Source organism: Ornithorhynchus anatinus, chromosome 1, assembly GCF_004115215.2.
Source record: "Ornithorhynchus anatinus isolate Pmale09 chromosome 1, mOrnAna1.pri.v4, whole genome shotgun sequence".
Taxonomy (NCBI): Eukaryota; Metazoa; Chordata; class Mammalia; order Monotremata; family Ornithorhynchidae; genus Ornithorhynchus; species Ornithorhynchus anatinus.
Window position 1 is genome coordinate 113,607,716 of NC_041728.1, and position 26,359 is coordinate 113,634,074.

Consider the following 26,359-nt stretch of genomic DNA (forward strand, 5'->3'; position numbering starts at 1 on the left):
ATCCCTACTCCCAGACCCACAGCATTTATATACATATTTGTAATTTAATCTATTTATATTATGTCCATCTTCTCCTCTAGACTGTTAGCGCATTCTGGGCAGGGAATTTGTCAGCTTATTGTTATACTGTAGTCTCACAAGCGCTTAGTACAGTGCTCTGAACACAGTAAGTGCTCAATAACTATGATCAAATGAATGTTGAATGAATTTTCCAAATGAAACACTTACTCCCAATTTATGTGCTAATTCCTCTCTACCTAGCAGAAAGTAGATTCAGAGCTCTTGAAAAGGAAAAAAAATAAGGTTCCTCATAAGTACTGGAATGGGTAGTGGGGTTCTTTAGCGCATTCAGGAAGAGGGTGGACATTTTCAGAACCCTCTTCCTCTTCCTCTCCATCTTTTCTGCTTGACTGAAAAGACCAACAAGAAGCAGCAGCCTTTCGTGCACCAGACATTTGCATGGTGGAAAGGATGACTGGCTAGACTAAAGGCTTCTTGAGGACAGGTAACATGTCTACAAATACTAATAATAATAATGATGACTGTATTTGTTAAGCACTTATAATGTGCCAAGCAATGTTCTAAGCGCTGGGGTAGATACAAGATAATCAGGTTGTCCCACGTGGGGCTCACAAACTTTAATCCCTATTTTACAGATGAGGTAGTTTAAAGCACAGAGAAGTAAGTGACTTGCCCAAAGTCACACAGCTGATAAGTGGCAGGGCCGGCATTAGAACCCACAACCTCTGACTCCCAAGCGTGTTCTTTCCACTGAGCCATGTTGCTTCTATTATTGTATCATAGTCCCCCACCTGTTCAGTTCACAGCTCCGTACCCAGGAAACCCTCGACAAATAACTGCTGATCGATTTGTGGGCTTAATAACCAAATGTTTCGGTCTTCATCTGTAGGCGTGCAGGGGAGGACACCCAGAACATAGCGAAGTGGGGGAGCGTTGATGGGTTTCAGAGGGCATTAGCCACAGCAATAGGAATTTCTCATGGGATAAAGGGGAAAAGACTGCTAGGATATTAGGATCCAGTAGCTGAGAGGATTTCCGGTGAGGGGGAGAAACTGATCTCTAAGGGCTGTGGGTAGCAGCAGCATCGAGAAATCAATGGGATTTATTGAGCACTGTACTAAGTGCTTGGGAGAGCACATTACAAGGTATCAGTTGATAGTTCACTAAGTTTTGTTATTGTTGTTGCTGTTGTTTTCTTTATGGTATTTGTTAAGCACTTATTATGTGCCAGGCATTGTACTACGTGCTGGGGTGGATGCAAGCTAATCATATTGGACACATTCCTTGACCCATATGGGATTCACAATCTTAGTCCCCATTTTTTAGATGAGGTAACAGTCACAGCCCCTCTCAGGGTGGCACTGGAGAGTTTCCAGTACTCTACCAGTCTTGGCTACTGGAGGGAGAGTCAAGCAGAGGCCTAATCATTCCATTTCTAGCTTGGGCAGTGGCTAGCAAGTGGAAGGCAATCTGTTACAAGTCAAAACTCACCTATGTTGGGGAGCAGAGGCATAGGAGAGAGTCGAGGGCAGAGATTCAGCTTTACTGTGTGGAAGGCATCAATGGTAAACCACTTCCATATTTTTACCAAGAAAACTATGGATCCACTACCAGAATGATTGCAGATGGAGAGCGGGGCGTTCTGGGAGAGATGTGTCCGTGGTGTTGCTATGGGTTAGAAACTACTCAACGGCATAAGACAAGAACAGGCACAGAGAAGTTAAGTGACTTGCTTAAGGTCATATAAATGGCAGAGTATAGTGGTCAGGGCATGAAAATAGGACCTGGATTCTAAACCCATTTTTGCCACTTGCCTGCTGTATGACCTTGGGCCACTCATTTAACTTTCTGTGCCTTAGTTTCCTCATCTCTAAAATGGGGATTCAATATCTGTTCTCCCCCCCTTAGACTGTAAATCTCATGTGGGACAGGGACTGTGTCTGACCTGATTAGCTTGTATCTACCCTAGGGCAATTAACAAATAGCACAGTTATCACTATTATCATATAATAATTATCATAATAATGAGCTTACCAACTCTTTTCTCCCACTCCCTTCTGCACAGCTCTTAACTTGCTCCTTCATTCATCCTCTCTCCCATCCCCACAGCACATATTTATATATCTGTCATTTCTTTATTGATCTATTCATTTATTATATTAATGTCTGTCTCCCCCTCTAGACTGTGAGCTAGTTGTGGGCAGGAATGTCTGTTTGTTGTCATATTGTCTCTCCCAAGGGCTTAGTACAGTGCTTTGCACAGAGTACGCACCCAATCAATACGGTTGTATGACTGCATGAGTACTGTCTTGTACTCTCCCAAGCACTCAGGGCAGTGCTCTGAACACAGGAGGTCCTCAATAAATACTATAATAATAATGTTGGTATTTGTTATGCGCTTACTATGTGCCGAGCACTGTTCTAAGTGCTGGGGTAGACACAGGAATCAGGTTGTCCCACATGGGCTCACAGTCTTAATCCTCATTTTACAGATGAGGTAACTGAGGCACCGAGAAGTTAAGTGACTTGCCCAAAGTCACACAGCTGACAAGTGGCTGAGCCGGGATTTGAACCAATGACCTCTGACTCCAAAGCCCGTGCTCTTCCACTGAGCCACGCAGCTAAATCATTGTAAAGGCAGATGAAGGAAGGTCTGCTCATGGTGAACCTCCCACTTGCTCTGGACAGTAGAGAGGACACCAGTATTTTCTAAGCGGCTCGGCCAAAACAGCCTCAGAAGGCCTAGTGTTCTTTGAGGATCCTGGAAAGGGGTGTTTTTATCTTGACATTTATTCTTTTAACACTAAATGATATTAAAGTCCAGCAGTGGTGAAATCAAGGTCAATCCGTGGAGGCACCGAGAGCCCTGTGTGGAACAGGACTGTGTCCGACCCAAATTATCTCACAGCTTACCCTAGTGCTAGTTTGGGGCTTGACACAAAGTAAGAGCTTACCAAATGCCACAGTTTTTGTCATCATTAAGATGTGGGTACATTAACCTGAGTCGGTGGGAAATGTGTAAAGACAAGATGAGGTTCCATTAACTTCAGAAAGGGCTGGAGTAAGAGTGGAACAGAGTTACTTTTGTCTCAAATGAGCTCTTATCTAAATTGTGCACCATTCATTCCTAGTTTTTGATTTGGAAAATGCTGTCTCTAAATAGTCCCATGCCTGACCGTATTTTATTTTCCCAAACAAATCATGTTAATGAATTCCCTCGATGGTCACAGGGGAGCATGGAGCAAAATTGAAGCTATCAGAGACAACCACAAGATTATCATTCCCATAATTAAAAATACAAATCAGGAGTGATTTCTATAATTAAAAAACAGCTCTTTCGGTAAATTTTAACTGAGTGGATTTAAAGTAACTTTCAATTACCATCTCAGGATTAAGAACAAAAACCAAGCTATTCAATACAGATTCTCACATCGGTTTTCATGATGGTTTTGATCTGCCAATCCTCTGACTGAAAATTTCATACAGGAGTGTTCGTAAAGGGCATTAGGAAGGAGAGGCAGAGTAATTATACCAAATACTATAAATCAAATTTCCAAATTTAAAGTTTGACACTGAGATCAACTGTGACAACTTCTTGTGCTTCAGTTTCCTCAACTGTAAAAATGGGGATTCAATATCTGCCCTATGTGGGAACAGGGACTAATCTGACCTAATTAACTTGTACCTACACCAAACACTTAGGACATTGTTTTACAATAGTGTTTTAACGAATACTCCAAAAAAAAAATGGCGCTTTTAGTGTTGGACTAGTGATAATTTCCCTAATAGGTACCATAATAGCACCATTTGTTGGCTCTCCAAATGAAAGGAAAATGTTCAGTTCTGGGAGCCTAAATTCAAGCAGTCTTTCTCACTAAAGGCTGACGTTGTCATTTTGCATCTTTCTCAGCAGCTTCGCCAACTGGATCAACTCCAGGCCTGCACTGATTTTTTGCTTGCCCTCTGATTTTTTTCCTCCAACCATGCTGACATTCCTCTCCCTTTCCACACTCTGCTCTCTGCTTCCTCTGCGCCGGCACTGAGTTGAAGAACACAGATCTCAATCAGGGGCCTGCTGTTGGAGCATGCAACTCCCATAATAATAATTAGGGTATTTTTAGACTGCACTCAGTAGAGAAGCAGTATGGCTCAGTGGAAAGAGCCTGGGCTTGGGAGTCAGAGCTTATGGGTTCTAATCCCTGCTCAGCTGCTTGCCAGCTGTGTGACTTTGGGCAAGTCACTTAACTTCTCTGTGCCTCAGTTACCTCATCTGTAAAAGAGGAATTAAAACTGTGAGCCCCACATGGGATAATCCGATCACCTTGTATCCACTCAGTGCTTAGAACAGTGCTTTGCACATAGTAAGCACTTAACAAATACCACTATCATTATTAAGTGCGGCAGTGGATACAAGCAAATTGAGTTAGACACAGTCCCTGTTCCACACAGGCCTCACATTTTACAGATGAATTAACAGGCACAGAGAAGTGAAGTGACTTGCCAAGGTCACACTGAAGACATGTGGCCGGACCTGGGATTGGAACATGGCCTAATAGATGAAGCATGTGCCTGGAATGGCTCCTATTCCATTTAATCCTCCTCAACCTATCAGCTACCTTTGACACTGTCGACAATCCCTTTCTCCTCAACACATTATCCAACCTTGGCTTCACTGACTCCGTCCTCTCCTGGTTCTCATCTTATCTCTCTGGCCATTCACTTTCAGTCTCTTTCGTGGGCTCCTATCCCCCATCCCATCCCCTAACTGTAGGGATCTCTCAAGGGTCAGTTCTTGGTCCCCTTCTATTTTCCATCTATACTTACTCTTCTCCATCTATACTCACTCCCTTGGAGAACTCATTTGCTCCCACGGCTTCAACTATCACCTCTATGCAGATGATACCCAAATCTATATTCCCACCCCTGTTCTCTCTCTCTCCCTCCAGGCTCGCATCTCCTCCTGCTTTCAGGACATCTCCACCCGGATGTCCTCCTGCCACCTAAAACTCAACATGTCCAAGACAGAGCTCCTTATCTTCCCTCCCAAACCCTGTCCTCTCCCTGACTTTCCCATCACTGTGGACAGCACAACCATCCTTCCCGTCTCACGAGCCCACCACCTTGGGGTCATCCTTGACTCCATTCTCTCATTCACTCCACATATCCTATCCGTCATCAAAGCCTGCCAATCACACCTTCACAACATTGTCAAGATCCGCCCTTTCCTCTCCATCCAAACCACTACCACATTAGTACTATCACTCATCCTATCCTGACTGGATTACTGCATCAGCCTCCTTTCTATCCTTCCAACCTCCTGTCTCTCCCCACTTCAATCCATATTTCATTCTGCTACTCTTTCTACAGAAACATTCTGGGCATGTCACCCCCCTCCTAAAAATCTCCAGTGGTTGCCTATCAACCTCCATATCAAACAAAAACCCCTACTGGCTTCAAAGCGCTCCACCATCTTGCCCCTTCTTACCTCACTGCTTTTCTCTCCTTCTACATTCCAGCCTGTAGACTCTGCTCCTCTGGTGCTTCTCTCTTGACCTCACTCTCGCCTGTCCTATCATTGACACCTGGCCCATGTTCTACCTCTGGCCTGGAACGCCCTACTTCCTCAAATCTGCCAAACAATTACACTTCCCTTTGCTCTACCCCCCTCTGCCCTCCCCACAGCAGTTGTGTACATATGAACATATCTATAATTCTATTTATATATATGAACATATCTATAATTCTATTTATATTGGTGACTGTGTAACTGTTTTGATGTGTATATATCTATAATTCTATTATTTATATTAATGCCTATTTACTTGTTTTGATGTCTGTCTCCCCACTTCTAGACTGTAATCTTAGTGTGGGCAGGGACTGTCTTTCTTTATTACTGAATTGTACTTTCCAAGCACTTAGTACACAATACACTGTACGCTGCACTCAGTAAATACTCAATAAATATGACTGAATGAATGAAGGGCCTAGGTTCTAATCCCTGCTCTGCCAATTGTCTTCTATATGACCTTGGGCAAGTCACTTAACTTCTCTGTGCCTCAGTTATCTCGTCTGTAAAATGGGGATTAAGACTGTGAACCCTTATGGACAACGGACAGTGCTCGACACATAAGTGCTTAAATACCATTTTTTTAAAAAAAGAAAAGAAAAACAGGTCCTTCTGACTCTGAAGCTCATGCTTTAGACAATAGGCCACGCTAGTGCAGAATCAACCGCCCTCTGGCCTGAGTACCTGCTTCTTACACACAGCAGCAGGGAGGTGGCGACTGGCCATCTGAATTATCCATCCATGCCAGAAAATAGCACTGCTCAAAGGGTCTCAGGCACGAGTCATGCAACTTCTTTTTGCCAATCTAGCCTTACCTTCTCTGAGGCACGTAAACCAGCCCCCATCCCTGGGTTTTTTTTTCCTTGCCTACCCCCTCTCCCTAAATCCTTAACACCCCCAAAGTCTCCCTGGATCCCCTGCCCTGAGTTTTTCTACAGCTCTGATGCCACTGGACCCTGTCAAAGCTCTGAGCACTGCAGTCTGCCCCATTCTCCTTGCCATCTCCATTGCCTGGAGCTACCAAGTCAGTGGGCAAGACCAAAGGGTTGGGAAGGGAGCAGGCAGAAACAGAGTCAGAGGAGGAGGTCAGTCCATCACTCAATCACACTTATCGAGTATTTACTGTGTGCAGAGCACTGCACTAACCACTTGGGAGAGTACAAGAGAAGTGGGGAGGTGTGGGGGAGAGCCTAGGAATGTGTTCCCTGTCCTTTGCTCCTCCACCACCACCACAACCTCCGGCTTTCTCCTCACACAACTCCAATCCAACCTCATCCCCTCAACTTTGCAGGGTAGGAAGACAGAGATCACCAGGTCCGGAAGAGGTTGGTGCTGGGTTGAGGGGATTGGCAGTGGCAGGAGCTACCATAAACATAAAATCAATCAATCATACTTTTTGAGTGACTACTCGGTCCAGATTACTGTACTGTTTGGGAGCATACAGAGAAGCAGCGTAGCTCAGTGGAGAGAGCCCGGGCTTGGGAGTCAGAGGTCATGGGTTCGAATCCCACCTCTGCCACTTGTCAGCTGTGTGACTGTGGGCAAGTCACTTAAATTCTCTGTGCCTCAGTTACCTTATCTGTAAAATGGGGATTAAAACGGTGAACATCACGTGAGACAACCTGATTACTCTGTATCTACCCCAGCGCTTAGAACAGTGCTCTGCACATAGTAAGCACTTAACAAATACCAACATTATTATTATTATTATACAATATAACAATAAACACATTCCCTGCCCACAAGTTTACAGTCTTCTGTGTCAAAATGAGATGACAATAATCAGGGCACTGATTAAGCACTTGTAAAAAAAGAGAGAGAGAGAAGTGGCAGGGTGTGGGGACGTGGGGGAGGAGGGATTAAAAAACAAGGGATGGGGAAAGAGGGGCAGAAAAGCCCAAGGCCACAGGATCCAGGGGTTGCAGAACTTCATGTTTAATATTTAACACTGTACAATAACAATGCGTGCAAAGGCGTAACAGTCAGCTAGTGATGGACAGAACAATTAACAAGGAGTTTGTATCAAAAAATGTCAGTTACGGTGGTATCTTCGAAGCTTCTACCCTCTGACCCCTTAATTCCCATTGAGTCACTGGTTACAAGAAAACAATTTTCCCATTCCCTCAAGTTTTTAAGAATACAATCACTGCACTGTAGTAGAAAGAAAGGTATTTACAGCATATCATTACTGGAAATGTCATTGCAAACTACTACACTCAAACACTCTCAAATGCTCCCCAAAAAAAAAAAAAAAAACAAGAGAAAGAAGAGGCAGGGCTTATTTCTTCTAGACCCAGGATATTAGCTGTAGAAATGGAGTAACTGCTCCAGCAACTTCATAGCAACTCTAGACTGTAAACTCCTTATTACTATAATGGTATTCGTTAAGAGTTTACTATGTGTCAGGCACTGCTCTAAGCACTGGGGTACATATAGGCTAATCAGGTCAAAAATCGTCTGTCCCACATGAGATTAACAGCCTCTGTTGGAGGGAGAACTGAACTGCATTCTCATTTTACAGTTGAGGAATTTGAGGTGTTCTTGTCTGTCCATCTCCCCCGATTAGACTGTAAGCCCATCAAACGGCAGGGACTGTCTCTATCTGTTGCCGACTTGTTCATTCCAAGCACTTAGTACAGTGCTCTGCACATAGTAAGCACTCAATAAATACTATTGAATGAATGAATGAATGAATGAGGCACAGAAAACCTAAGTAACTTAGTCAGAGTCACATGAAGTAAGTGGAGAAGCCAGAATTAGAACCCAGGTTTTCTGTCTCCAAGGCCCCAGCTCTTTCCATTAGGCCATGCTGCTTCCTTGAGGGCAGGAAACATGTCTACCAACCCTATTGTACTGTACCATGCTCTAGTGAAGTACTCCACACACTGTAAGCACTCAACAGTAAACACTCTGGAAGCAGCATCGTCTAATGGATAAAGCACGGGCCTGGGGGTCAGAGGACCTGGGTTCTAATTCCGGCTCTACCCCTTACCTGCTAGGTGACCACAGACAAGTCACTTCACTTCTCTGGGCTTCAGTTTCTTCAGCTGCAAAATGAGGATTCCAAACTTGTTCTCTCTGCACCCTAGACTGTGAGCATTACGTGGTACTGGGACTACATATGGCCTGATGAACATGTATCTACCCCAGCACTTAGAACTGTGCTTGATACAAAATGCTGAATACTATAAAAAAGTAAATAAATCCACTGATTGATTAAATGACCTCTAAATGGAACTGAAGCTGGCTTGACAAAGCTTGGATAACTAGGCATAATTGGATCGTTCTGCTAGAAATGGGAGACCGCTGTCTGAATTAGCCTCCTTTCAGATAACTGGACCTTTGGATGCACAAAGTTCATATAAAGGGTTTTGGCTCTCAAAGTTCATTTTTGACTGCCTTTTAGACCCAGGTTGTGAGGTTTCCTGCTTGGTGCGCGATGTCTCTTAGTGGTATCCTGCAGTTTGATCTTCCTCCAGCTCTGCAAATGAACCAGGAAAGTTGCCTCATTTATCATCCTGAAATACCCAGACCTCCTAAGTGAGACACCACAAAGAACTCTGCTTATTATTCAATTAATTACACACACAGGCTTACCTTGCCAACCCCAGCAGAGTCGTACATTCTACTGGTATGTCTTAACCACAAGAAACAACAGGGTTTTTAACCAAAAAAATGGGTGATTCAGGTAGTGTTCGCACTCGCAATCTGGATCTCCTCTGTATGTGAATAAATATGACCCCCCTCCCAGAATGGAAAACCCCAAAAGAGTTTCTTCTTCTTAGGGAAACTTCTCCTGGATGAGGAGAGAAGCGAGGAGCAACTGCTCCTCACCCATTACCACCCCCCAACCTCGCATCCATGATTCACAATTTGACCAATTGAATAGCATAATTAGCCCCAAATATCCTCAGCTGGAAAAATTACTGATCCAAAATACTGCATTCCCATCTTATGGCTCAGCTACCTAATGGGTTTCCCTACCTATCAAGGCAAAAATGTTTTGGAAAGTGAAATGTGGCTGGTCTCTTGGAGGATAAAAGCTATATTGTGCATCTCCTTTCTGCTCTCAAGCCAATCAGCCAGAGAATCACTCTTTCTTTCAAGGGTTCATCACATAACTTCTTCAAGCTGCGTTTTCCCTCTCCTGCAGATGGGTACATATTAAACATTAAGGCCCTATGCTAACATCTGGCATACCATTCACGTGCCAGATAATGCCAACCCAACCCCAACTTATGGATGCAGTGAGCAGTTGACACCCTACAGTGCGATGCATATACTCAATGGTGTTTATTGAGAGCTTACTCTGTGCATAGCACTACGCTAAGCACTTGAAAGAGTATACTACAATAGTGTTGGTAGACACGATCCCTGCCACCAAGGAGCTTGCAGTCTAGAGGGGAAACAGATGCTACAAAAACCGAATGCATTTTCCTACACTGATACTATTGTTCTTTTTGCTACTGCAGATACTGGCTTACTATTATCAGGTATCCCACTAAATTTCACTCATTTCCAAAATTCACTCACCCATTTTTTTTTAAAAAAAACCAGCTTGTTACTCTTCTCCCTACCAACTTTCCAGATGGACTACTCAGATAGAAAAATATTAGCCTTTTTCTTGTTGGCATATCCTCTGCTGCATATGGAGCTCCCTGATTCCCACCACACAGCTACTGACAAGGAAATGCACATGAGATCTTTATCCCTCCATTAACCATTCATGGAGAAACAGCATGGCCTAGTGGAAAGAGCACAGGCCTGGAAGTCAAAGGACCTGTATTCTAATCCATTTCTGCTACTTGCTTGCTGCATGACCTTGGACTAGTCATTTCACTTCCCTGTGCCTCAGTTTTTTCATCAGTAAAATGGGAATTAAATGCCTGTTCTCACTAACACAGCCTGTGAGCCCCATATAGGACTGTCTATAACCCCACAGAGGATTGTAGCCAATCTGATTGTACTGTATTTATTCCAGTGCTTAATACAGTACTTAGAACATAGTAACACAAACATTACTATTTAATAAATCATTTTTTGTGCACCCAGAGGGGGCAGGGTGCTTTACTAGTCATTGGAGAAGTCATAATGAGTTTATAAAAGATGCGCTGTCCTTATCACCAAAAAGCTTATCATCTAAGCAAGGGAAAGGGAAGCAGCAAAGGTGGAGGAGGAGAAGGTTATTAAGTGTCTCAATGGTGAAAAGCTTCAATTCCAAACACCAATCTGAAATCCAACTAATGAAAAAGAACAAGGGATGCCCCTTCCAGATAAGGTCGCATTTCCCTTGGTTCTCAGACTCGCTCCTGTCTGCAGTTGTGCTGCTGAGGCTTTGGATCAGGTGATTCATTCATTCATTCAATAGTATTTATTGAGCGCTTACTATGTGCAGAGCACTGTACTAAGCGCTTGGAATGTTCAAATTGGATGGTCTTTGGGACACGGGCTTGGGTGCCTCGAGAATGCAGAAGGACATGTGTTCAAGTTCCTGGGACTGTGCTCACCCCATTGTGGAAGCTGGAGTCCAGACTCCCTAAAGGGTAGCATGTGATGGAGGAGAGGGTGAGGAGTAGGGGTTTTGTATAAAGGAAGCTTCCCCAACCATCTGACACATTCCTCTAGACTTTAAGCTCATTGTGGGCAGGGAATGTGTCTGTTTATTGTTGTATTGTACTCTCCCAAGTGCTTAGTACAGTGCTCTGCACAGAGTAAGCACTCTACAAATGCTATTGGATGAATGAATTCCTGGAGCAGTAGCCTCTCCTCTTAGCTCCATCCCTGAGGACTAGGGCAGAAGCCCTCAGGAGCTTCAGAGTGAAGGGTGGCTTGGTTTTAGATTTCCCCGATCCTGTCAGCCCCACGTAATTGTCTGATACAGTCTCCGACAGACCCGCATAGACATGTTTCCAACCTAAGCCTCTTACTGCAACTAGTCAGATCAATGACCTCTAGACACTATGAGGCAGGAACCGCTGCTTTACTAATTTCACAGAATTCCTCTAAATCTTTAGGATTTATACCCTACGGTATGAATTTTAAAATTCAAATTAATATTAACCTAGTTAAGAGTAGAAAAGGCCTCCCTCTGACCTGCAATTTTCCCTTTTTTTTATGGTATTTGTTAAGCACTTCATGCACTGGGGTAGATAAGCTAATCAAGCTGGATACAGCTCCTGTCCTACAAGGGGCTCACCATTACATAGGAGGGAGAACAGGTATTGAATCCTCATTATACAGATGAGGAAATTGAGGCACAGAGAAGTTAAGTGACTTGCTCACGGTCCTACAGTAGGCAATTGGCAGAGCTAGGATTAAAATTCCAAGTCCTCTGGCTTCCAGGCCCGTGCTTTATCTACTAGAACACACTGCTTCCTAATTCCAATCCCTTCTCCTTTCACATCCAATAAACCATTCCTCTCCCCATCTTCAAAGCCCTACTAAACTCACATCTCCAAGTGACCTTCCCTGACTAATCCTTCAAGTCTCCACCCTATTTTCCCTCCCTTATGCATCACCTATGCACTTGGGTTTGAACCCCTTAAACCCTTTGATACTAACCCTAATCCCATCGCCAATGTGCATATCCTAATACCCTGCTGTTTCCCCTCTCTGTAACTGATTTCAACCTGTCTCCTCCTCTAGACTGTGAGCTTTGGGAGGTAAGTGACCGTGTCTACCAACTCTGTCGGGTTGTACTCTACTAAGCGTTTAGTGCAGTGAACTGCACCCAGCAAGCTCTCAAAGCTCTCAGAGAAGCAGCATGGCTCAGTGGAAAGAGCACGGGCTTGGGAGTCAGAGGTCATGAGTTCGAATGCCGCCTCTGCCACTTGCCAGCTGTGTGACTGTGGGCAAGTCACTTAACTTCTCTGTGCCTCAGTTACCTCATCTGTAAAATGGGGATTAACTGTGAGCCTCACGTGGGACAACCTGATTACCCTTTATCTACTGCAGCACTTAGAACAGTGCTCGCACATAGTAAGCGCTTAACAAATACCGAGATTATTAAATACCACTGTCTGATTGAAAAGGGGAATATATTCTCCCAAGATCTTAGTACAGTGCTCTGCACCCAGAAAGCACTCAATGAATATGATTGATTACTTATACAGTATTGTAATTCTCTCTGTAGTTCATATGGGGAGATAATTCTCAAGGCAAAGAAGATCCTGACCACCTAAAAAACAGTTCCCCAAGAAATCACAGCTATTAAAAGCCATCACTATGACCAGATGGGGGTTCAGTCTTCGGGCCCCTTTGATGTCTTTCCATGTCTCGAACCGAGACTACATGCTGCAAGATAGCAGGAAAGCAGCACAGCCTAGTGGATAAAGCAGGGGTCTGGGAACCAGAGGACCTGAGTTCTAATTCCCACTCTGCCACTTGCCGGCTGTGTGAACTAGGGCAAGTCACTTCACTTCTCTGTGCCTCAGTTCCCTCAACTGCAAAATGGGGGTTCAAGACTGTTCTCCTTCCTTCTTACATTGTGAGCCCCAGGTAGGATTAAGGACTGTGTCTGACCTCATCTACTCATATCTACCCCAGAGCTTCTGTTGCATGTAAATAAAATTATGCCTGTTGGTTGCTTTCCACACTTCCAAAAGTCCTTGACATATAGTAAGCACTTAAGTACCATTAAAAAAAATAACAGTTCAGTGCCCCAGCCTTTTAGGGATTGGAGTTCTTTGGTTGTTCTAATGAATTCAAATAGCTCCTGGCACCCACTAATGATAGGAAGGATGGGGGGGCGGTGGCAAAGAGTGGGGAGGGGGGACTCCTTCATACCAGAGCAGCTTCTCTGGGACAGATCTGGGTCAAGCATCATTATAACAAAATAGGCCAGGATCAAATCCAATTCTGTTGGGGATGGCTGAGAGGGCAGGGTGTGGGGGACAGATCTACCACGAATCCAAGTGAATCCTCTAAGTCAAAAACACATCTGCCACCGAAGAATTGACAGCAGTGGGTTTGTCGAGCCAAGAAGGGTAATCACTAATGGATAGGGGTTTTTTTTCTCCAGCCAAATTGATGGCGGTCATATGCCTTCAAGGAGTGATAGTGGGAACAGAAGCATTTATTGAATGCCCACTTGGTGCAGTGTGCTGTACTAGGGACACAGGGAAAAATGGAAAAAGGAGAGCAACACATTCCCTGCCTACAAGGAGTGTATACTGCAACCGGGGAGACAAATGTAAAAAATAGTTGCAACTAGAGAGGTCAAGCACAAATAGAGCAACCCTAAAGGCATGACTGTAAGTAGGATTGATGCCTAGGGCAAGCACATTTACAAAACATGGAATCGAGCAACTAAGGGTATTTATTGAGTGCTTATCGTGTGCAGAGCACTATAATACTACTACTTATTATTATTGTGGTACTTGTTAGGTTCTTACAATACACCAAGAACTGTTCTAAGCACTGGGGTAGATATAAATTAATGTGAATGAACACAGGCCCTGTCCCACCTGATTGTGGAAGGACCCACAATTGTGGCACCTAAGTGCTTACTATGTGCCAGACACCGTACTAAACAGTCTCTGTCCCACATGGGGCTCATACTCTTAATCCCATTTTATAGATGAGGTAACTGAGGTCAAGAGAAGTAAAGTAAACGCCACATAGCATACATACACAAGAGCTGGAGATTAGAACCCAGGTCCTTCTAACTCCCAGACCCATGCTCTATGTAATAACCCAGTAGCCCCTGCCTGGCTAACCATGGCTCAAATATCCAACCCAGCTGGCTTCTGTCTGGCCCCTTTGTACTTCCATGAGTCCAACTGACAAGGCTTCTGTGTGGCCGGTGGAGAGGGGTGGGAGGAAGGACCACAAGAGCACTAAACATAATTATAATAATAATTATGGTATTTGTTAAGCACTTACTATGTGCCAGGCACTGTACTAAGAGCTGGAGTAGGTACAGGCAAATAGGGTTGGACATAGTCCCTGTCCTACATGGGGATCACATTCTCAATTCTCATTTTACAAATGAGGCAACTGAGGCACAAAGAAATGAAGTGACTTGTCCAAGGTCACACAGCTGACAAGTGGCGGAACCGGGATTAGAACCCATGACCTTCTGACTCCCAGGACCGTGTTCTATCCACTACATCATGCTGCTTCTCTAAACCATAAACATGTGGTTTATCTTTATAACCCTCACAACACTGCACACTTTACCAGCTCTTGGTAGAGGGTTTATCTCTGGTTCTTTTTTGTAGCAATAATAATAATAATAAATGTAGTACTAAGTGCTTACTATATGCCAGGCACTGTACTAAACATGGGGTAGATACAAGCTCACTGGATTGGACATCAACCATGTCCCAAATGGGGCTCCCAGTCTTAATCTTCATTTTACAGATGATGTAACTGAGGCATAGAGAAGTGAAGTGATTGTCCCAAGGTCACACAGCAGAGAAGTGTCAGAGTCAGGACTGGAACTCAGAACCATGTGACTCCCAGACCCATGCTCTATCCACTAGGCCATACTAGTCAAATCTACATGATGGAATGCAAGAGTGCTTGGTTCAGTTGAAGCAGGAAGGGTGTCTTGCCCTGAGACTGTGCACACTGCTGGATTACCCAAAGCCTCCACCTGCTGCTTGGAGGGATTGGCTAGCCCTGAACTGACTCCTCACCAGGTGGGCCTGGACTCAGAGAATTCTCCTGGATCCCACCCCCACACAGTAATCAGGGCATATGGGGACAGGACTGGAGGGGGCGGATACTCCTGAAATGCAGATCGTCAAGTGAAGTATGGGCTGGAGTGAAGAGAGACAGGAGGCAGGGAAGTCAGCAAGGAGGCTGATGCAGTAATCAAGGCGGGACAGGATAAGTGCTCGGATTAACGTGGTAAACCATGTGGAAGGAGACGAAAGGGCAGATTTTAGTGATGTGAAAGTTGAACCAACAGGATTTAGTGACAGATCGAATGTGCGGGTTGAATGAGAGAGATGAGTTGAGGGTAACACCTAGGTTATGGGCTTGTGAGACAGGAAGGATGATGGTGCTATCTACAGAGACGGGAGAGTCAGGGAGAGGACAGTGTCTGGGTGGGAAGATATGGAGTTCTGTTTTGGACATGTTAAGTCTGAGGTGTCGACAGAATAACCACATAGAGTTGTGCTGATGGCAGGAGGAAATGAGAGACTGCAAAGAAGGAGAGAGATCAAGGCTGGGGATGTAGATTTGAGAATCATCCTGATATAGATGGTGGTTGAAGCCACAGAGGTGAATGAGTTCTCCAAGGGAGTGGGTGTAAGTGGAAAATAGAAGGGGAGCCGGAACTGAACCTTGAGGGACACCCACAGTTATGGAGTGGGAGGCGGAGAAGGATCCCGTGAAAGAGACTGTGAGCAACCAGACAGACAGGAGATGAACCAGAAGAGTACAGTGTCAGTGAAGCCTAAAGCTCACTCCTCCAAGAGGCCTTCCCCGACTGAGCTTCCCTTTTCCCTCTACTCCCTCTACCCTCCCCTTCACCTCTCTGCAGCTAAACCCTCTTCTCCCCCCTTTTCCCTCTGCTCCTCCCTCTCTCCCTTCCCATCCCCTCAGCACTGTACTCGTCCGCTCAACTGTATATATTTTCATTACCCTATTTATTTTGTTAATGAGATGTACATCACCTTGATTCTATTTATTTGCTATTGTTTTAATGAGATGTTCATCCCCTTGATTCTATTTATTGCTATTGTTCTTGTCTGTCCGTCTCCCCCGATTAGACTATAAGCCCGTCAAAGGGCAGGGATTGTCTCTATCTGTTAACAATTTGTACATTCCAAGCGCTTAGTACAGTGCTCTGCACATAGTAAGCGCTCAATAAATACTATTGAATGAATGAATGAATGAATGAATGAATGAATGAATGAATGAATGAATGAAGCCAAGGTTCAATAATATTTCCAGGAGAAATGGGTGGTCGACCGTGTCGAAGGCAGCTGAGAGATCGAGGAGGATTAGGCTGTTGGATTTGGCAAGAAGGAGATGATTTGTGACCTTTGAAAGCCATATAGAGATGAAGCCCAGGGTTCTCTGAGCTTCTGTTTTTGGAAGAATTTGGAAGTCTGAGGTAAACTCCCCCACTGCCACCACCACCATCAGGGCTCAGCCCTTTTTTATTCTGGACCCAACACCAGGGATTTCCTGGCCCTCTTCTTTCCACTTGTTTACGCCTTTGGCCAGGCGGACTGAAAGGTAGGATGCCAAGTGGATTAGCTCAATCACTTAGTATTCAGAGCAGCACCTGCTTGCTAAGCCAAGTCTCCCAGAGAGGAAGACAGGCACTTTAAAAGGCCAAATTCATTTATAGCCACTCGGGGACAATTTAGTCCCACTCTGCTTCGGTGCACTAGCCTGGCACAACCATCTTCAGGAACACACACAAAGAGGCCCAAAGAGCCGACTGCTTTAAGGTACAAAGCTGCTCCATTATTGAGGCCGAGAGTCGATAGCCCATCCCTTTCCACCTCAGTAATGCTCCCAGATGAGCCCGGTGAGTTCTTCCTAGATCTCATGGGAGGAGAATTCCCATTTTAGAACCTTGCATGGCTTTGAGCCAGTTCATAATCAATCAATCTTATTTATTGAGTACTCGCTGTGGGCAGAGCACTGTACTAAGCACTTGGGAGAGTATAATATAGTCCTGTGGGCCAGGATGGGGCAGGCCCTTTGAGAACCCCAGCCCAGTTTAGGCCAAGTTCAAAGCTGCAGCTCCCTTTCCTGAGGACCTACCTGTCTAGGGCTGGGTTAGGTTGGGGGCACTGAGAAGGGGAAAAGGGTGTCGCTCACCATTAACCCCTTGCTCATGTCCTCCCTCTGCCCTGGAACTCCTTCTCCCTGCACATCTGACAGATTTTTGACTCTTTCCCCTTCTTCAAAGCCCTACCAAAACCTCTTCTCTCCTTGATGAAGCCATCCCTGACTAACCCCATTTTGCCTCACCCTATACAACCTCCATTCTGCTTCACCTATGCACTTGAATCTGTATCCCTTAAACACTTTGATTCTCATCCTCAACACCAGAGCACTGATGTGCATAGCCTAATATTCTGCTCTTTCCCCTATCTGTAGTTTACTGTATTATCTGTCTCCTCCACTAGATTGAAAACTCCCTTCAGGCAGGGGTCATATCTTCCCATTCTATTATACTGAAGTGTTCCAAATTCTTAGTACAATGCTCTGCACATAGTAAAATAATCCCTTCTCTGCCACGTGTCTGCTTTGTGACCTTGAGTAAGTCACAACTTCTCTGAGCATCAGTTAACTCATCTGTAAAATGGGGATTAAGACTGTGAGCCTCATGTGGGACAGGAACTGCGTCCAACCTGATTAACTTGTATCTACCCCAGTGTTTAGAACAGTGCTTAGCATATAGTAAGCACTTAAATACCAGTTTTATTAGTAGTCGTAGTAAGCACACAACAAATGCTATTGACCGATTAATCAATTGATTTAATATGGTGATTGAGTTGTCATCTGGCCCACCCTAGGTTCTGCCTCAGCATATCCCTGCCTATTCATGCAAGGACCAATCATGTATTGCCCTCATACTCAATTAACTAAGCCCCCCCCTTTTCCTCAGCTCCCTCTCCTTTCCCATCTCCCCGACTCACTCCCTTTTGCTCTAGCCCCCCCACCCCCCCACCCCAAATCACTTGCGTATATGTGTACATATCTATAATTCTATTTATATTAATGCCCATTTACTTGTTTGGATGTGTAAGGTCATCTTTTAATTCTATTTATATTGATACCTGTTTACTTGTTTTGCTGTCTTTCTCCCTGCTTCTGGACTGTGAGTCCGTTGTGGGCAAGGGTTGTCTCTGTTGCTGAACTGTACTTTCCAAGTGCTTAGTACAGTGCTCTGTACACAATAAGCACTGAATACGATTGAGTGAATGAATTCATTAGTGCTTGCTGTGTGCAGGGCTGGCTTCTAATCATTGCTCCACCACTTGCTGGCTGTGTGACCTTGGGAAAGTCACCTCACTTCTCTTCCCCTCAGTTTCCTCATCTGTAAAATGAGGATTCAAAAGCTTCTCTTCCTCTTACTTAGACTGTGAGCCCCATGTGGAACAGGGACTATATCTACCCCAGTGCTTAGAACAATGCTCGATACCAAGTAAGCACTTAAACACCGTAATAGGGAAGCAGCATGGCCTAGTTCATAAAGCATGGGTCTGGGAGCCAGAGCACTGTAGAATTCAATACCTGCTCTTTCTCCTACTTAGATTGTAAGTCCCATGTGAGACAAGCACTGTATCAGACTTGATTAACTTGTGCCTTCCCAAGCACTAAGAACAGTGCTTGACACATAGTAAGTGCTTAAAAAATACCATAAAATTTTTAAAAAGCTAATAAAAACAATTATCTCTCTACACACAAGTGCATTAAGGGCAGGAAACATGTCTACCAAATCTGCTGTCCTGTACTCTCTCAAGCGTTTGGTACAGTGCTCTGCATACCCTAAGTGCTTAATAAATACCATTGACTGATTGATTCCTCCAATTCCCATAGCTAAGCAGCGTCCCTGGAACAGGGGAGGTCCGGCTGTAACTGTTCCAGGCTCAGGGCCCAGAGAGGGTGACCGTTCCCAAATCCCTCTGTTCTCAGGGGATTATTTTGCCTTTTAGGAAATGCATTTTCAAACAGCTCAGCAGCACCTGAAAACAGGTCTGAAGACAAACTGAATGTGTATTTATATTTGCCAAGCACAGGGCACTGCCTCAAAGGGCCCTTCTACAAATATTACTACTATCACCAGGCTCATGCACAAACAAGAAACAAAAAGGATACCGAGCGTGGAGGATCAACTGATTACTTAGATCCAAGGATACCATAGACAATTCTCCATTTTAGACCAAAAAAGTCATTCCAACTGCACAAAATGAACTCCTGCCTTCATGCTTAAATAACAACTCTCCTCCCAGGGAGTCAAATCATTTTATCTGTGTGTAAAATCACATATGTCTTTCACACACCCCAACCCCCCACCCCACCCCCGGCCGCATTTACTTTTGCTGTTCAGTAGACAGAGGATGTAGAAACCTTGATGCTAATGAAAAATTCATGTATTCTTAACTCTGAGCAGCAATAGGAAAATGAATGTGCTTTTCCATTAATACTCCTAATCAATTTAAGTAATTCCCCATGCTATAACTGTTATGATATTAAAGATTTTTGACTGCCACTGTCGATGGAAATTTTAATAAGGATGTGCCTAGCGACTAGAATATCGTCTGTGCACATTTTCAAAGTGTTTCTTTCCAAGGTTTCCAGGAGACTTTTAAGGCAGATCAAAAGATACCATTAACAGGAAATTGTGTTTTTCTCTGCCATCCTCCAAGGCAAGTGATTTTGCAAAACCAAGATGACAAATCATGTACATTACTATGCTGCTGAGAAAACCACCCCAAAAACAAGTTCAAAGGACATGCACAGAGCACCTTGGGATCTCACCCAGTTGGAAGTGCTCTCTCCGACTGGCCTCATGTTGTAACCCATGCTCTGCTCCACATCATCAGAAAACCAACTGCCTTGCTTCTGTTCCTCTGAGGGGAGCGGCAGAGGCTGCAGTGGCACAGAAGGACCTGGGTTCCTACCCCGACTCTGTCAATTGTCTGTTATGTAACCTTGGGCAAGTCATTTAACTTCTCTCTGCCTCAGTTCCCTCATCTGTAAAACTGGGATTAAGAGTGAGTCCCTTGTGAGACAGAAACTGTGTCTATAACATAACTACCTTTCATCTACCCCAGTGCTGAGTATGGTGCCTGGCACATAGTAAGCACTTAACAAATACCATCATCATCATCACTATGGAAGGATGCATAATAATAATGTTGGTATTTGTTAAGCGCTTACTATGTGCAGAGCACTGCTCTAAGCACTGGGGGAGATACAGGGTAATCAGGTTGTCCCACATGAGGCTCACAGTTAATCCCCATTTTACAGATGAGGTAACTGAGGCACAGAGAAGTTAAGTGATTTGCCCACAGTCACAGAGCTGACAAGTGGCAGAGCCGGGAGTCAAACCCATGACCTCTGACTCCCAAGCCCAGGCTCTTTCCACTGAGCCTGCCAGGCGCAGTCTCGCCCCCACATGTTTAAGGCCTGACTCTTGTTTGAATATGGGCCCTCATTCTTCCCTGGACATCACTCCCATGATACTTTGGAGAAGAGGTAGCATGACCTAGGGGATACAGCATGGGCCTGGAAGTCAGAAGAATCTGGGTTCTAATCCTGACTCCGCCACTTGTCTGCTGTGTGACCTTGGCCAAGTCACTTCGTTTCTCTGCCTCAGTTACATCGTCTGTAAAATGGGAATTAAGGCTGGGAGCCCCATGTGGGACTGTGTCCAATCTGATTAGCTTGTATCTACCCCAGCACTTAGTACAGTGCCTGACACATAGTAAGCACTTTTTTTACATTATTTGGTAAGCACTTACTATGTGTCAAACACTGTTGCAAGCGTTGGGGTAGATAGAAAGTAATCAGATTGGACACTGTCCATGTAATAATCATAATTTTAGTATTTGTTAAGCGCTTACTATGTGCAGAGCACTGTTCTAAGCACTGGGGAAGATACAGGGTAATCAGGTTGTCCCACATGAGGCTCACAGTCTTAATCCCCAGTTTACAGATGAGGTAACTGAGGCACAAAGAAGTTAAGTGACTTGCCCACAGTCACACAGCTGACAAGCGGCAGAGCCGGTATTCAAACCCATGATCTCTGACTCCCAAGCCCAGGTTCTTTCCACTCAGCCACGCTGCTCCTCATGTCCCCCATGGGGCTCACAGTTTAATCCCCCTTTTACAGATGAGGTAACTGAAGCACAGAGAAGTGAAGTAACTTGCCCAAGGTCACACAGCAGACATGGCATAGCTGGGATTAACAAACACCATTTAAAAAAAAAAAAGAGAGAGGAAGGTGTTGGGGTTGGGGATGTGTAAACTACTAGGATCTAAGGATACATCCCTCTTAAGCAAAAATGAATTTAAGCAACACATGCCTCATCTTTGGTTTCCCATTTCTTTTCTCAAGGAATCATCTTTCCAGACTGGAACCCTCCCTGGAAATTTCTAAATTTCTAGAACACATAGGCCTCAATTCACTTGGCTAACAGCATGGCCTAGGGGAAAGAGCATAGGCCTTGGAGTCAAAACAACTGGTTCTAATCCCGCTCCGCCATGTCCCCACTATGTGATCTTGGGTAAATCACTTAACCCACTTAATTCTATGCTCTGGTTCTTTCATCTGCAAAATCGGAATTCAATGCCTGTTCTCCCTCCTACTTCCACCGTGAGCCCTATCTCAGACTGAATTACCTTTAACAACCCCAATGCTTAGTAAACAGCTTAGCTGCTTAGAGAAGCAGCGTGGCTCAGTGGAAAGAGGCCGGGCTTAGGAGTCAGAGGTCATGGGTTTGAATCCCAGCTCTGCCACTTGTCAGCTGTGTGACTGGGGGCAAGTCACTTCACTTCTCTGTGCCTCAGTTCCCTCATCTGTAAAATGGGGATGAAAACTGTGAGCCTCACGTGGGACAACCTGAATACCCTGTATCTACCCCAGAGCTTAGAAGAGGGATCTGCACATAGTAAGCCCTTAACAAATACCAACATTATTATTATTAGTAGACTCACTCATTCCCCTGGCTTCAACTACCATCTATATGAAGATGATACCCAAATCTACATCTCCTCACCTGATCTCCCTCCCTCCAGGCTCACATCTCCTCCTGCCTTCAAGACATCTCTACTTGGATGCCCTCCTGTCACCTCAAACTTAACATGTCCAAAACAGTGCTCCCTATCTTGCCCTCCAAACCCTGTCCTCTCCCTGACTTTTCCATCACTGTGGACAGCACCACCACCCTTCCCATCTCACAAGCCCATAACCTCGGCATTATCCTTGACTCCTCTCTCTCATTCAACACACATATTCAATCTGTCACCAAATCCTGACAATCCCACCTTCACAACATCGCAAAAATCTGCCCTTTCCTCTCCACACTGCTACCACATTAATACAGTCACTCATCCTATCCCACCTAGATTACTGCATCAGCCTCCTTGACTGACCTCCCAACTTCCTGTCTCTCCCCACTCCAGTCCATACTTCACTCCGCTGCCTAGATCATCTTTCTACAAAAACGCTCAGGACAAGTCGCCGCCCTCTTCAAAAACCTCCAGTGATTACCTATCTGCCGATTTGTACATTCCAAGTGCTTAGTAAAGTGCTCTGCACATAGTAAGCGCTCAATAAATACTATTGAATGAATGAATGAATGAATGAATAACAAAGCCTCCTCACCACTGGCTTTAAAGCACTCCATCACCTTCTCCCTTCTACCTCACCTCGCTTCTCAGCCACACACTTCACTCCTCTAGCGCTAACCACCCCGATGCCCCGATCTCTCCTGTCTCGCCACCCACCCTTGGCCCAATGTCCTGCCTCTGGCCTGGACACCCTCCCTCCTCAATTCCACCAATTATTCTTCCCCATTTCAAAGTCTTATTGAAGGCACATCTCCTCCTCTAAGCCACCCTTTTCCTCATCTCTCATTTCCTTCTGCGTCACCCTGACTTGCTCCCCTTTGCTCTTCCCCCACTCCCAGCCCCACAGCACTTATGTATATAGCTGTACTTTTATTAATTTGTATTGATGTTCATCTCCCCCGCTTTAGACTCATTGTGGGTAGAGAACATCACTGTTTTATTATTGTACTTTCCCAGCACTTAGTAGAGTGCTCTGCACACAATAAGCACTTAATAAATATAATTGAATTAATAAATGAATGAATGAAGTGCTTGGCATATAGTAAGTGCTTAAATACCACAGTTGTTAATCGTGTAGAGACGGCTTTATGAATTGCACTTACACAGTGAGCTCACTTTGCCTGGTTAACAAAGGCATGGTAAGTGTTCAACAAAACAAAACGAGGGATAAATTTGAAGTTTTACCTTATTGTACTTCAACCCTGTCTCTCGATTTTCCAAGAATCACAGGAGGGTTTAGAAATGGACGGTTGCATTGAATAGCATCAGCTCTGTAGCAAAGTCTCTCCAAGTTACTATTAGTTTGAAAGGATGAAAATGCTCCAAGTAAAACTTCCACCTAGATCTAGGAAATTTACCAGCCCACTCATTATCTACATTTCAGATGACTTTTTTGAGGTGACTTGTTCACAGATGCCAGCCAGCACCTCATGAGCAGAGAGGTAAAATCAAGCAACTTGGGACTGATGAAAGCTATGTGGAGTTAGTGGAAATGCAAGAGCAAAAATCCTTATTCCACATTATCCCTTCTACTAACCCAGAGATTCCTACTTACTCCAGCCAATGACCTTTTGGGTCTTCTGATTAAATGTTGGAAATCACCCTTGGGCCTGGGAGCAAATTTTGACTCCTTATTGCATGAAATATGTCTACCAACTTTGTTGTGAATTTTTCCAAGCCCTTAGTACAGTGCTCTGCACACAGTAAGAGCTCAATAGATATCTTCGATTGACTGTTCAATGTTTACACCATTTTTCTCCTGCCCCCTCCCAGCCAGCATTTCTTTAGCTCACATGCTATTTCCCAGTCCTTTCCTCTTTCCGAATCTCATCAGAACTGATCTTTTCCCCTCTGATTATCCACTCCCACCCCTTCCTCTGCCATCACTTATCTTAGAAAATTTTTTTTGCATTGCTAAGGCTGAACACCCTGAGTTAATTACATATTTTCAGATTTTAAATGCATCAGAAATCCTAAAATATTATATTTTCCCTTTAGGGAAGAGGTTTGTTTGGTTTTTTCCCCCAACCCAAATCCCAATTTTTCACGGCCCCCTGCACCAACATATTCTGGGAAGCCAAATGCCATTGGGGTAGCAGGGCATGCCCCACAAGTCACACAGCTGTGACCCACCTGACTCCAGAAATGGCACCGTTGCTTCTTCTTGACAATGCATCTGTTAGCTTCGACTCAAACGTCCAATAGTCCCACTTGGTCCCATCACTATCCCATTTGAGCAGGATCATTTAAAACCAGCAAAAGAACACCGGTGAGTAAAACAAAGAATACTGAGAAGCAGAGTGGCCTGGTAGAAAGAGCACTGACCTGGGATTCAGAACACCTGCGTTCTGATCCCAGCACTGCCACTTGCCTGCTGGGTAGCCTTGGGCAAGTCACTTAACCTCTCTGTGCCCCGATTCCTCCATCTATAAAATAAGGATTCAGTGCCTTTTCTCCCTCCTTCTTAGACTCTGAACCCAAGTGGGACAGGAACTGTGTCTGACTTGATCATCTTTTAGCCCCCTCAGCATTTAGTTCAGTGTTTGGCACCTAGTGAGCATGAAAAACCATAAGTATTATTATTACTTATGTGTGAGAAGCAGCTTGGCATAGTGGATAGAGCATGGGACTGGGAGTCAGAAGTCTTGGGTTCTAATCCAGGCTCTGCCACTTGTCTGCTGTGTGACCTCGGACAGGTCACTTCATTTCTCTGGGCCTCAGTTACCTCATATGGAAAATGGGGATTAAGACTGTGAGCACCCTGTGGGACAGGGACTGTGCCCAACCTGAATTGTTTGTATCTACCCCAATGCTTATTAAGTGTCTGGTACATAGTAAGAGCTTAACAAATACCACAATTATTATTATTTTTAGTGAATCCAGGGGCTCTTCTGGCCAGGATTTGGGGCTGAAAACCTCCAGACATGTTACTCATATCCAACTTCCCATCCATGTCCCCTGGTTAAAGTCCTGCTGTAATAGTCCCAAAAGGGTTGGGAGACTGACATGACAGATTAAGAAAAGCAGCATGGTGTAGTGGATAGAGCACAGGCCTGGGAGTTAGAAGGTCATGAGTTCTAATACCAACTCTGTCAATTGCCTACTGTGTGACCTTGGGCAAATCATTTCTCTGGTTACCTTACCTCAGTTTCCTTACCTGTGAAGAGGAAATTGAGACTGTGAGCCCCATGTTGGGCAGGGACTGTGTCCAACCTGATTTGCTTGTATCTACCCAGTGCTTAGTACAGTGCCTGGCACTGTAAGCACTTAACAAATTATTATTATTAATATATTTATTGAGCACTTACTGTGTGCAAAGCACTGTACTAAGTGCCTGGGAGAGTACAATATAACATCAAACACATTCCCTGCCCAAAAGAGCTCACAGTGTAGAGGGACCGATATTAATATAAATAGTAAATATAAATAGTAAATAAATAAATTACAGATATATACATATGTGCCTTGGGGAGGGGAGAAGATGAATAAAGGAGTCAGTAAAAAGCCGTGCAGAAGGGAGTGGGAGGAGAGAAGGGCTCAGTCAGGGAAGGTTTCCTGGAGGAGATGTGTCTTCAATAAGGCTTTGAAGTGGGAGAGAGCAATTATCTGTCTGATATGAGGAGGGAGGGTGTTACAGGCCAGAGGTAGGATGTGGGTGAGATATCAGTGGCGAGATAGGAGAGATGGAGTTACAGTGAGAAGGTTAGCATCAGAGGAATGACTGTGCAGGCTGGGTTGTAGGAGAAAAGTAGCAAGGTGAGGTAGGAGAGGGCAAGGTGGTTAAGTGCTTTAAAACCAATGGTGAGGAGTTTTGGCTTGATGCTGAGGTGGATGGGCAACCACTGCAGCTTCTTGAGGAATGGGGAAACATGGTCTGAATGTTTTTAAAGGAAAATGATTCGGGCAGTACCACAGAGTATGGACTGGAGTGGGAAGAGACAGGAGGCAGGGAGGTCAGCAAGGAGGCTGATACAATAATCAAGGTAGAATAAGGTA

General features: G+C 44.6%; 1 protein-coding gene and 1 non-coding gene across 3 annotated transcripts in view; one reads left to right on the forward strand and one right to left on the reverse strand.

Annotated features, from left to right (window-relative positions):
• The window catches only part of PLCH1 (phospholipase C eta 1), a 248,057-nt gene that overhangs the window by 130,544 nt on the left and 91,154 nt on the right, over positions 1-26,359 (reverse strand). The window lies entirely within an intron of this gene.
• Positions 1,366-1,502, forward strand: LOC114817553. Its single transcript, XR_003765420.1, has one exon. It is a non-coding gene; the product is annotated as a small nucleolar RNA SNORA7 (small nucleolar RNA).